A 12,328-nucleotide genomic window follows, 5' to 3' on the forward strand; every position below is an offset into this window, starting at 1 on the left:
ACCTGCTGCTTTATAGTATTTCACTGCATGAATATGTCCTAATTTATTGACCTGTTCTCCTGTTGGTGGGTCTTTGGGTTGTTTCCAGCTTGGGTTATCACGAATAACGCTGCTGTGAATTTCTGTGTCTCGGTCTCCTGTGGACACAAGCCCTTGCTCTCCTTGGATATTTGCCCTGGTGTGGAGGCTGGACCACAGGTAGCAGGTGTTTAGCTTTGGGAACCACACTCTCCACAGTGGTTGTACCAGCTCACACCCCCAGTGGTGCTGCGGGAGAGTCAGCCTGGGGTTAATCTGGCTTACTGACTAATTCAGCGCATGGTCTGGTGCCCCAAATGAAGGCACCCCAATATACAGTGGCTCCTTCTGGGACATTGTCCTGGTGTCACACCAACATGGACACTGTGGCCAGCCCTACATGCAGGCTCCGAATCATCACAAGTGGTGTGAGAAGGTAAAGTCTAGTGTGTGGCCCCCAAGGGGCTGCGTGCTGGGAGAGAAATGGACCCACTCCATCTGGAGGTTGAGGAACGTGAGGGAAATCTAAGCAGGGACTTGAAGGATGAGGAAGAGTGGCCAAGACAGAGGAGGGGAGTGGCATTCCAGGGTGAGGGAGCCTCTCGGAGGCCTGGACTGAGCTTGCTGTGGTTGAGAGGCATGGAGGAGGCGTGGGTGCCTGGAGTGGAGTGAGCGAGGGGAGTGGAGGAGGGGATGGCAGGGAGAAAACTGTGGTTTGGGCAGGCCACGTAGGGCTGTGGCAGCCGTGGACAGCAAGACGTTCAGACTATCCTGAGGGCAACATAAAGCTGTTGGAGAAATTTTAAGCAGGACACCTTTATTTAAAATTTGTATTTTATTTTATTTATTTATTTTATTTTTAAGTTAGATTTTTTATTTTGAGATAATTGTAGATTCACAGGCAGTTGTATGAAATAATACAGAGAGCTCTCATGTATTTTTGTACCTAGTTTCCCCCAATGATAACATCTTGTCAGATTATAGTTCAATATCACAACCAGGATATTGACATGGATGCAGTCAAGATGCAGGGCATTTCCACCATTGCGGGATCCCTCCTGTTGCCCTCTTGTAGTGACACCCACTTCCTTCCTCCCCCACTGTCTCCTTAAGCCCCTGGGCAACCACCAAGTGTTCTTTGTTTCTGTAATTTTGTCACTTCAAGAATGTCATATAAATGGAATCATACAACACATCACCTGTTGGAGTTGGCTTTTTTCATTCAACGTGTAACATCCATCTGGGTCATTTCATGTATCAATATTTCATTCCCTTTTAGGGATAAGTAGTATTCTGTGGCCTGGGTCTACCACTTCATGTAATCATTTGGCTGTTGAAGGCCATCTGAGTTGTTTCCAGTTTGGGGTTATTATGAGTAGAGCTGCTATAAACATCTGTGTACAGGTCTTTGGGTGAACATGATTTTTTTTTTAAAGATTTATTTATTTTAGAGAGAGAGAGCACAAGCGGGGAGAGGGGCAGAGGAAGAGGGAGAGAGAGAATCTCCCTGCTGGAGCTCAGAGCCCTACGCAGGACTCAAGCTCATGACCCTGAGATCATGACCTGAGCTGAAATCAAGAGTCAGATGCTTAACCGACTGAGCTACCCAGGTGCCCAGAACATAATTCTTTATTTCTCCAGGATAAAAGCCCAGGAACACAGTTGCTGGGGTCATATGGTAGTTGCATGTTTAGTTTTTTAAGAAGCTCAAACTGGTTTCCAGAACGGCTGTATCATTTTACATTCCTACCAGCAAAGCAAACATGTGAGTGATCCAGTTTCTCCACATCCTTGCCAGCATTTGATATCACCATTACCTTTTATCTTAACCATTCTGATAGATATATAACCATATCTCATTGGGATTTTAAATTGTATTTCCCTGGTGATTAATAATGTTGATCTTTTCATGTGCTTCTTTGCCATCTGTCTGTCCTTTCCAGTGAAATGTTTGTTCGTGTCTTTTGCCCATGTTGTAATTGGGTGGTTCGCTTTTTCACTGCCAAGTTTTTTGGGTTTTTTTTTAAAGATTTTATTTATTTATTTGTGTGAGAGAGAATGAGAGAGAGCACATGAGAGGGGGGAGGGTCAGAGGGAGAAGCAGACTCCCCGCCGAGCAGGGAGCCCGATGTGGGACTCGATCCAGGGACTCCGGGATCATGACCTGAGCCGAAGGCAGTCGCTTAACCAACTGAGCCACCCAGGCGCCCCCAATTCACTGCCAAGTTTTGAGAAATCCTCATCTATTCTAGATGATAGTCCTTTGTCAGATATGTGACTTGCAAATATCTTCTCCCAACTCAGTCACTGGTCTTTTCATCCTCTTAACAGAGTCAGTCTTTCATAGAATGAACACTTTACACTTTGATTAAATTGAATTTATCAAATTTTCCTTTTATGGATAATGCTTTTGGTGTCATGTCTCACAACATTTTGCCTGGTTCTGGGTCCCAAAGATTTTCTCCTATTTTTTTTCTAGAAGTTTTATAATTTTACATTTAGGTTGATGATACATTTTGAGTTAATTTTTGTATCAGGTGTGATGTTGAACTTAAAGTTCTTTTTTTTTTTTTTTTTTTGCCTATAGATATCCGATTGCACCAGCATCATTTATTGAAAAGACTATCTTTCCTCCATTGTATTATTTTTATCACTTTATGAAAAATCAGTTGGGTTTGTGTGGGTCTATTTCTGGGATTTCTAGTTTGTTCTATTGATCTCTATGTCTGTTTCTCTGCCCATACAACACAGTCTTGATTTCTGTGGCTATACAGTAAGTCTTAAAATTGGGTAAACTGGGCGCCTGGGTCGCTCAGTCATTAAGCGTCTGCCTTTGGCTCAGGTCATGGTCTCAGGTTTCTGGGATCAAGCCTTGCATTGGGCTCCCTGCTCAGCTGGGAGTCTGCTTCTCCCTCTCCCACTCCCCCTGCTTGTTCCATCTCTCGCTCTTGCTGTCTCTCTTTCAAATAAATAAATAAAATATTAAAAAAATAAATAAAATTGGGTAAACTAATTTATCTTTATTTTTTCCTTTTCAAAAATTGTTTTTACTATTGCAATCCCTCTGCCTTTCCATATGAATTTTAGAATAATCTTATCTGTACGTACAAAAATGTCTTGCTGGGATTTTTATAGGAATTGCATTAAACTTAGATGTTAATCTGGGGAGAACTGATCAACATCTTTACTATGTTGAGTCTTCCAATCCACAAACATGGTGTGTCTCTCCATTTATTTAGATCTTTGATTTCTTTTGTTGGAGTTGTGTAGTTTTCAGCATACAAATCCTGCATGTGGTTTGTTAGATTTACACTTAAGTACTTTTTTAAGTGATTGTAAATATTTAAATACTGTAAAAATATTGTATTTTTAATTTTCATGTGTTCATTGCTAATTCTATAGAAATAGAATTGATTTTTGTATGTTTTTCTTATATCCTTTGACCTTGCTGGACTCACTTATTCCTTCTTGGAGGTTTTGGCTTTTTTTTTTTGGTGGATCCCTTGGGATTTTCTACATATACAATCATATCATCTGCAAATAGGGACAGGTTTATTTTGTCTTTTCCTAACTGTATGCCTTTAAATTTCCTTTTCTTGCCTTGTTGCACTGGCTAGAACTTCCAGTACTATGTTGAGTGAGAGTAGTGAGAGCAGACATTCTTGCCTAGTTTTTGATCTTAGGGGGAAAGCATTCAATCTTTTACCATTATGTATCATTTTAGCTGTAGGATTTTTGTAGATACTCTTTATCAAGTGGAGGGATTGTCCCTGCATGCCTATTTTTCTGAGAGCTTTTTTTTTTTTTTAACCCAGACTTTCACTGGGTGTTGAATTTTGTCAAATGCTTTTTTCTGCACCAATTAATATGATTATATGACTGTTCATATGATGGATTATATTGATTGGTTTTCCAATACTGAACTGATCTTTCATCCCTAGAATAAATTCCACTTTGTTATGGTGAATAATTCTTTTTATATATTGATGAATTGTATTTGCTAATATTTTGTTAATGGATTTTGCATCTGTTCATGAGGCATATTGGTCTGGATACTTATTTTTTTAGAACTGTTTTTGGTTTTGGTATAGAACATTACTAGCTTTATTTTATTTTTAAGATTTTATTTATTTTTCAGAGAGAGAGAGAGCACAAGCAGGGGGAGTGGCAGGCAGAGGGAGAAGCAGGCTCCCTGCTCATCCCAGGACCCTGGGATCATGACCTGAGCTGAAGGCAGACGCTTAACCGACTGAGCCACTCAGGCATTCCAAGCACGACTAGCTTTATAAATGAACTGGGAAATGGTTCCTCCTCCTTCCATTTTTCTGGGAGACGTTGTATAAAATTCGTGTTAATTCTTCTTTAAAAGTGTGTGGTAGAATTCTCTCTCTCTCTCTTTCTTTCTTTTTTTTTTTTGGTGGTAGAATTCTCTAGGGAAACCACATGGGCCTGGAGATCTTTTCCTTCCTGAAAAATACTATGCTGCCTCCTTCTGCCTGCATGGCTTTTGAAGAGAAATTTGCTGCCATTTGAATTGTTTTTCCCTATAGATATGTGTTGTTTTTCTCTGACTGCTTTAAATATTTTTCTTTTTCCTTAGTTTTCAGAAGTTTAATGATGAAGTGTCTTGCCTTGAATTTTTTGGGGGGTTTATCTTGTTTGGGGTTTGCTCATCTTCTTTAATCTGTAGGTTTCTGTTTCTTGTCCAGTTTGGGAAGTTTTCAGCCATTATTTCTTTGAGTACCTTTACTGCCCTTCCTTCTTTCTCCTCTCCTAGGACTCCTGTGACACAAACATTAGACCTTTGTTACAGTTACACAGGTCCCTGATTCTGTTCATTTTTTTCCCCCATCTTTTTTTTCCCTTTGAGTTGTCAGATTGGGTAGTTTCTGTTGTTTTATTTTCCAGTTCACTGGTTCTCTCCTCTGTCCGCTCCATTCTGCTGTGGAGCCCATCCACTGAGCTTTATATTTCAGTTATTGTATTTTTCAGTTCTAAGATTTCCATCTGATTCTTCTTTATAGCTTTATTTATTTATTTGCTTATTTTGGTGAAGCTTTCTATGTTTTCATTTGTTTCAAGTGTGTTTGTAATTGCTTGTTGAAGCATTTTGTCATGGCTGCTTTAAAATCTTTGTTGAGTCGTTCTACTATCTCTGTCATTTTGCTGTTGGTCTCTACTGATTGGTCTTTTCATTCACCGTGAGATCTTCCTGGCTCTTGGTATTGAGACAGAGAAACTGAAGGGACCCCATTAAAAAAAAAAAAGTTGTTTTTAATTTTGCTCCTTTTCCTGCTCCTATTCTCGCTAGGACCTGCACCCCCACCTTATAGAGGCCTTACAGAACAGATAATGTATGTCCTCCTTGTAAAGGTCAAGGAATTAATGATTTCTTTGGAGACTTACAGCACAATAGATAACATCAAATGAGTTCCCAGGCAAAGTTGTCATGAAGGTTTTCCAAGACAACGGACTCATCAAGAGGTGGCTTATGGAGAACACCTAAAAACTTATCTTTGTTCCCGGATTACTGACTGAGAGGACACGTGCCCCAGACATCCTCAATAGAAAGACTCACTCTTCTGTCCTTTCTGAGTCTCCCAGATGCTCTGTCTGTATCTACACTCTCTCTACAACTTTAATAGACTCTGTTCTCATTTTCTCTTGGCTTATGTTCGATTTCTAGCCTGTGCAAAGCCAAGGACCCTCTTGGCTGGTCCTGCAGACCCCCTCTGGGTCCCTAGACCCAGCCAGTCTGCATCAGTATGATGAGTGATTTTCAAATGAAACCTGGAAATTTTCTGATTATGTTATGAGACACTGGGTCCTATTTAAACCTATCTTAGCTAGCTTTCTCTGACACCCCTCTGGCAGGGAAAGAGGGCCACTGCCTCAGTATACCAGCTGAAGGTAGAAGTCCAGGTTTCTCTTTCTGCTTCATTGACACCCCAGCAGGGGTTCCCTGTGACTGCTTGGTGGGTCAGAGGTTTGGCTCCCCATGTGGCCTCTACTAACACTTTGTGGTTAGGGGGAGCACTTGTTCCTCGCTGGGAGGAAAATCAAGCCTCCCTACTTGGCCTTCTCTGACACCAACCAGGTGAGGTAGGATGTCTGGGGTCCCCACCCAGCCACTGCTGGTGTAAGTGGGGGGTGGGGCTGCATCTTTTCTGTGTTGTCTGGCTGTAGTATTTATTGTCTAAAAGTTTCCTTTCTTGAGGTGCCTGGGGGTTCAGTTGGTTAAGTGTCTGCCTTCGGCTCAAGTCATGATCTCAGAATCCCGGGACTGAGTCCCGTGGTGGGCTCCCTGCTCAGCAGGGAGTCTGCTTCTCCCTCTGCCCCTTCCCCGTGTTGTGCTCTCTTTCACTCTCTCTCTTAAATAAATACATAAACTCTTAAAAAAAAAAAAAGAATTTAAACGTTTTCTGTCTTGCCAGGCTGTACCTTTCCTGGGGCTTTGGCTAGAGAGACAGGGTTTTGGGGGGTCTTTTTTTTTTTTTTGCTTGCACCCACTGCCATTTCTAGATCACCCGCTCCTCCAGCCCCCCAGTCTGTGACAATGAGACAAAAGGAAAACCCAGAACATGCACCTCTGTGTCATTCCTTGGGTTCCGAGGTTCCCAGACTGTTTTCTTTTCTTTACCTTTCAGAGTCTCTTTTGTATATTGTTAAAAAGAAACCACAGAGCCGAAATGGCGTCACTGTGTTAGGCCCCACCAAGAATACCTAACCTAATTGCAGTTTCCGCCTTTCCCAAGAGTAGAATTTTAAACCAATCCGTCTGGAATTTTCTGGTCAGCACTAGTGAGGTAATCTGCTTGAGAAGATCCCCTGCCTGGGGTGCCTGGGTGGCTCAGTCATTAAGCATCTGCCTTCGGCTCAGGTCGTGATCCCAGGGTCCTCGGATCGAGCCCCAAATCAGGCTCCCTGCTCGGTGGGAAGCCTGCTTCTCTCTCTCCCACTTCCCCTGCTTGTATTCCCTCTCTCGCTGTGTCTCTCTCTGTCAAATTAATTAATTAATTAATTAATTAAAAAAAAAAAACCCTGCCTTCCCCTAAGAGAAGGTGATCTTGCCTGAAACAATCTTTTGCTAATAACATCCTGTCCCACCCATTACCACCTATAAAAAGCCTTCCATTTTGTGCAACTCCTTGGACTACCCTTCTATTTGTTATGAGGGAATTGTTGAATAAAGCCAGTTAGATATTTCAATATACTTAGTTGAATTTTTGTTCTTTAACAGTCGCTGATGTCCACGGTTTCTTGTATTTTGCACAGGAATAGGAAGAAGCATATCTACTGATCGTCCTGCACATTTCTAGCAGCCCAGCAGTCTCCCTGGTCCTGGGAAGAACTAAATTTTGATTTCCATTCTTTATATACCCTGGGCTGGCTGGGGTGGAGGGTGGATTGGTGAGAGGCAGGGAGGGAGGGGGCTTCTCAGCCAGTCATCTGTTCCCAGTGGCCACTGTGGGTGGCCTGTGGCCTGGGCTCTGTGGATCGCTCCAGGATCTGCTCAGGCCTCTCAGCTGACAGCGTTCCTTCTCTCTAGTGCGGGGACATCAGTTGGGATGGAGCGGCCTGGGTTGTCTGATCAGGGCGGAGAACTCCTGCCCTTTTGCCTCTAGACTCATTGTCCAAAAGCAGGGGAGGATGGCACCTGGGGAGATGTGGGCGCAGCGAGGTGAGCCCCCAGGCTTGCTTCCAAGGCCGATTAACAGCTAGCATTTATTGAGCACCAACAGCATGTTCGGCTCTCTGCAATAACCCTGCACAGGAACAATTAGTATCTTCAGTTTTACTGCCGGGAAACTGAGCTTGAGTGAGGGGAGTGACTTGGCCCAGGGAGCTGGGTGGAACCCGCATTTGAACTGAGGCCTGTTTGATGCCAAAGCCTGGGTGCTACCCAGCGTCCCCCACAACCTTGCTGGGCTGGTCCAGCTGAAGGAAGGTTTAGGCCACCTGGCCAGGGAAGTCTATACGCAGAGGTCTGGACCGCAGCCAGCCCCCGGCTCTGCTCGGTCTGGCTGTCTGCCTACCTCCAGCTGCAAGGCCCTGGGGGACGTGGGTTCAGCTGGGCAGAGTCTGTGATGGGAAGTTTGCTTCTCAGGGGCCAGCTGGCTACAACTCTCAGCTCCTTGGCTGACTGCCTGGATGCTCCAGACCTGGGTAGGCGGCATGGGAGTCGGAAAGGGGGTGCTGCAGGGGAGTGGGGCGTGGGGTCTGAAGCCATGTCTAGGATCTGATTGGGGGGGATGATGATGCGTGAGGGTGGGTCAGCTGCCAGAAGCCCAAGACTCCTGCCAGCCAACGTGAACCTCCAGAAAGGTGCTTGTGGGGCTCCCAGAAGCCCCAGTGATCACCACTATCCCCAGTAAGCCTCCTTCTTCCTCTCCTGCTGCCCCCCCCACGTCAATCGATGCTCCCCAGCCTGTACATCCTGCTTGACCCTGCCTTTGCAGCACACCTTCCTATCTCTTAATATTTGAATTTTGGCTTCTCTACTCTTTCATTACACGCAGGAGATGTCTGTTGGGCCACCCCAGGCCGGACTGTTTCAGCTGCTGAAGCTTCAGTGAAGGAACGGATGAGAAGGCTGAGGAACCCATTTAACCCCTCCAAGCCTCAGTTCCCTCATCTGTACAATGGGGGAAGGGTTGATTCTCATGTCAGGGCGTTGCGAGGGTTAACAAATCTCCGGGTGCCTCCTGCCCGTCTTCCTACCCCCCACACACTGGCCCCCAGCTTCTCTCCCCTTCTGATCTTCCACGCCAACTGCCAAATGCTTTACTGAAAACCACTCTCTGGTTCCCAGTTTTATTTTTAGGGGACAGAGTCTAGCTTTCTTAGCCTGATAGCCAGGGCCTTTCTAGCTCCTTCCAGCCCCTGCAAGCTTCTTTCCTCACCCTCTTCACCTTCACATGCTAGTTATCCACATGGAGCCTCTTATGAGCTGAATCGTGTTCCCTCAAAATTCATATGTTGATGTCTTAACCCCCAGGGTCTCAGAATGTGACTCTATTTGGAGATGGAAACTTTTTTATTTTTATGTTTTTTTTAAATAATTTTCAATCTTTTTTTTTGAACTCTAATGACCTTTTTACTTTTTTTTTTTTTTTAAGTTTATTTACTTAAGTAATCTCTACACCCAAGGTGGGGCTCGAACTCATGACCTCGAGACCAAGAGTTGCGTGCTCTTCCAACTGAGCCAGCCAGGTGCCCCAGAGACAGAGCCTTTAAATAGGTAAGTAAGGTAAAATGGAGTCATTGGGGTGAGCTCTAATCCAATGACTGGTGTCCTTATGAGAAGAGGAGACTGGGACACAGACACTCATGGGGGCAGCCGCGTGAGGACCTGGGGAGAAGGCGGCCATCTACAGGTCAAGGAGAGAGGCCTCAGAAGAAACCAACTCCCCTGATACCTTGATCTTGGACTTCTAGCCTGCAGAGTTGTCAGAAAATTAAGTTCCGTTGTTTAATCCCCACCCCCTTTCTGTGGTCCTTTGTCATGGCAGCCCCATCGGATTCATACAGGACCTATCACAGGCCCATTACCGGGGGCCTCCCATTTAGACCGAATGACTTCTTTGTTGTTCAAGGCATCCCTTGTAAATTTTAAAAATATGCCTCAGCTTTCATAACCCTGTATTGGCATGAGGTCATTCATTCATATGCCAGAAACCTCTCCAACTGGAAAGTGGCAGGGGCCTCCCGATCTTTGTGGGTTTCTTCCCTCCGCCTGGGGCGCCCCTGTCCCTTCTCAGCTGGTCTTCTCTTCTCCTGAGGTCCGCGGGAAGTGCTGCTCCTTGCGGGTCCTTCCCTGCCCACCGCCCACACAGCAGGGGCCTCAGGAGTTGCTCCCAGATGTGCTGATGGGGGGCCGGGGGAGCCCCTGGGGCCGGGCTCCGTCTGCTGCAGGCGAGGGCCAGTGGCTGGCCTCTGGCAGGTGCCACATTCCCCTCCTATCTCTCATATGAGAAAATCAGCAGCAGCTTGGATTCTTTTTTTTTTTTTTTAAGATTTTTATTTATTTATTTGAGAGAGAGAGAGAAATCACAAGTGGGGGTGAGGGGCAGAGGGAGAGGGACAAGCAGACTCCTCGCTGAATAAGGAGCCCGCTGTGGGGCTCGATCCCAGGACCCTGATATCGTGACCTGAGCCAAAGACAGACACTTAACCAAGTGAGCCACCCATGCGCCCCCGCTTGGATTCTTTTTATTTCTTTTTATTTTTTCTTTTCTTTTCTTTTTTGAGAGAGAAAGAAATTCCAAATGTGGTGTGTGTGTGTGTGTGTGTGTGTGTGTATGAGGGGCAGAGAGGGAGAGAGAGAATCTCAAGTAGGCTCCATGCCCAGTGCAGAGCCGGGACGTGGGACTCAATCTCATGACCCTGAGATCATGACCTGAGCCAAAATCAAGAGTCGGATGTTTCACCGACTGAGCCACCCCGGCGCCCCATTAAGAGCTTGGATCCTAATCAGTAATGGACTCAGTCCAAGGGACAGGCCTCTGGGTGCCCAGCAATCAACAACAGCTTCGCCTAAATAACCCTGGGTTATGTTTAGTTATATAATCATCAACTATCTATTTATAACTGGATATTTAGGAGGCTTTAAATCTTCCCCTTTAAAAGGAAAACAAAACAAAACAACCCTGTGTGTGTCAACAAGGCAGATGGATAACCTCAAAACCCTGGAGCGAACTGGAAATGCCGTGTAGACCACAAGAAGCGTCGTTCAACATATGTAGCTGCAGTTGGCAAAGATCAAAATGTGTGATGAGCCGCCGTGTTGGTCAGGACATCCCGAGGCCAGATGATCCAGGTGGGAAGTGGTGTCAGAACAGGAACGTTCGGGGCGCCTGGGTGGCTCAGTTGTTAAGTGTCTGCTTTCGGCTCAGGTCATGATCCCAGGGTCCTGGGATCGAGTCCTACATCGGGCTCCCTGCTTTGCGGGAAGCCTGCTTCTCCCTCTCCCACTCCCCCTGCTTGTGTCCCCTCTCTCACTGTGTCTCTCTCTGTCAAAAAAATAAATAAAATAAAATAAAAAGAACAGGAACGTTCATCACAGCACTGCATGTGACAGCAAAACGTTCACGATATGCTCTTGAGCTCTGTCACTAGGGGACGGGGTGGAGGACTAGTTAAATCCCCAAAGGTGCTCAAGAGACGTGGCTATCCAGAACTGTAAGCGGTCTCCTCCAGGAGACAAAGTAGGCCAAGTGACAGTTCGGGGACACAGATCTGATCGCATGCCACCCACTGCAAATCCTTTATGGTTCCCATTGTCATGCAGGTAGGGCATCTCCATGTCCCTCTACAATCTGTGCTCTGTGTCCCACAGTTCCCTAGGCTTCTGTCCCAGCCCTGGCCCCGCAGAGGGGCAGCTCTCTGTCTCCTGGTTTGAGCTCCTTGGGGGCAGGGACCCCGTTTGTTACGTGTAGCCCCTGCATCCAACCCCATGCTTGTTTGGTACACAGGAGGCCTTTTCTAACTTTGAGAAGCAAGGGGGAAGACAGGGAAGGATGGGGAAAGCCAACCTGGACCTGGGTGAGAATGGCAAGTGTGTCCCAGGCAGGGGAGTGGAGAGACCCTCGGGACACCCTAAAGCGCACAGAACCTTGGGGGGACGGGTTGAAGGGGTGACACAGGCCTGGGAGTCAAGGAGCCCAGTTCCTCCTGCCAGGCCTGGCACTGGAAGGTCCCCTCAGCTTTCTGAACCTCAGTTTCCCTGTTCAGTGTGAACAATCACTGTGTTGCAATGCAAATCAACGGAGGCAGTTCACGTGGCAGCATGCTGTGGATCCTAAACTGTTAAGCAAATGTTGGATCATTTTTTTTAAATTATTATTATGAGAAGCATTTCAGGAAGCCTGGGATCAAATTGATGATGGGGGCTTTGTGAAGGAGGCTGGGGAGCTCAGACTTTCCTCTAGCTGCTGACAGAAGGTTCCAGAAGCTGGCAAGCAGAAGAGGGGTGCGGCCAGGACATCTGGACTGTCTCCTGCCCAGCTGTAGAGTTCAGGGACTGGCCTTTGTGTCCCACCCTGCCGACTGTCCCCCCTCCCAGCTCTGAACACAGAGGTCGAAGCTAGATACCACTTGTAACCATGGCCATCTGTGGGAAGGGCAGACTGGTGGCCTCCTGACAGCTGGCAGCACCTTCCCCCCGTGTCATCAGGGTTTTGGGCATCTGGGCTGTGGCCTGGAATGGGGCCTTGCAATCCAAGGGGAGGTGTCCGGGCAGGGCTGGGGCCACCTGTGCTGAAAGGGGGCTGATGGACCCTGGCAGTGGCTGTCCATTTCGTGGATACCT

At 46.3% G+C, this 12,328-nt stretch overlaps 1 long non-coding RNA gene across 1 annotated transcript in view; it reads left to right on the forward strand.

The window, feature by feature from the left end:
- LOC145717412 (uncharacterized) overlaps positions 1 to 12,322 on the forward strand; it is a 23,431-nt gene extending 11,109 nt beyond the window's left edge. The window contains exons 2-3 of the long non-coding RNA XR_014140606.1: positions 9,169 to 9,259; positions 10,648 to 12,322. This is a non-coding gene — a long non-coding RNA (uncharacterized LOC145717412). The remainder of the gene's footprint in view (positions 1 to 9,168; positions 9,260 to 10,647) is intronic.
- The last annotated feature ends 6 nt before the right edge of the window (positions 12,323 to 12,328 follow it).

Source organism: Leptonychotes weddellii, chromosome 15, assembly GCF_054177405.1.
Source record: "Leptonychotes weddellii isolate Sample4059 chromosome 15, ASM5417740v2, whole genome shotgun sequence".
NCBI classification, from domain to species: Eukaryota; Metazoa; Chordata; class Mammalia; order Carnivora; family Phocidae; genus Leptonychotes; species Leptonychotes weddellii.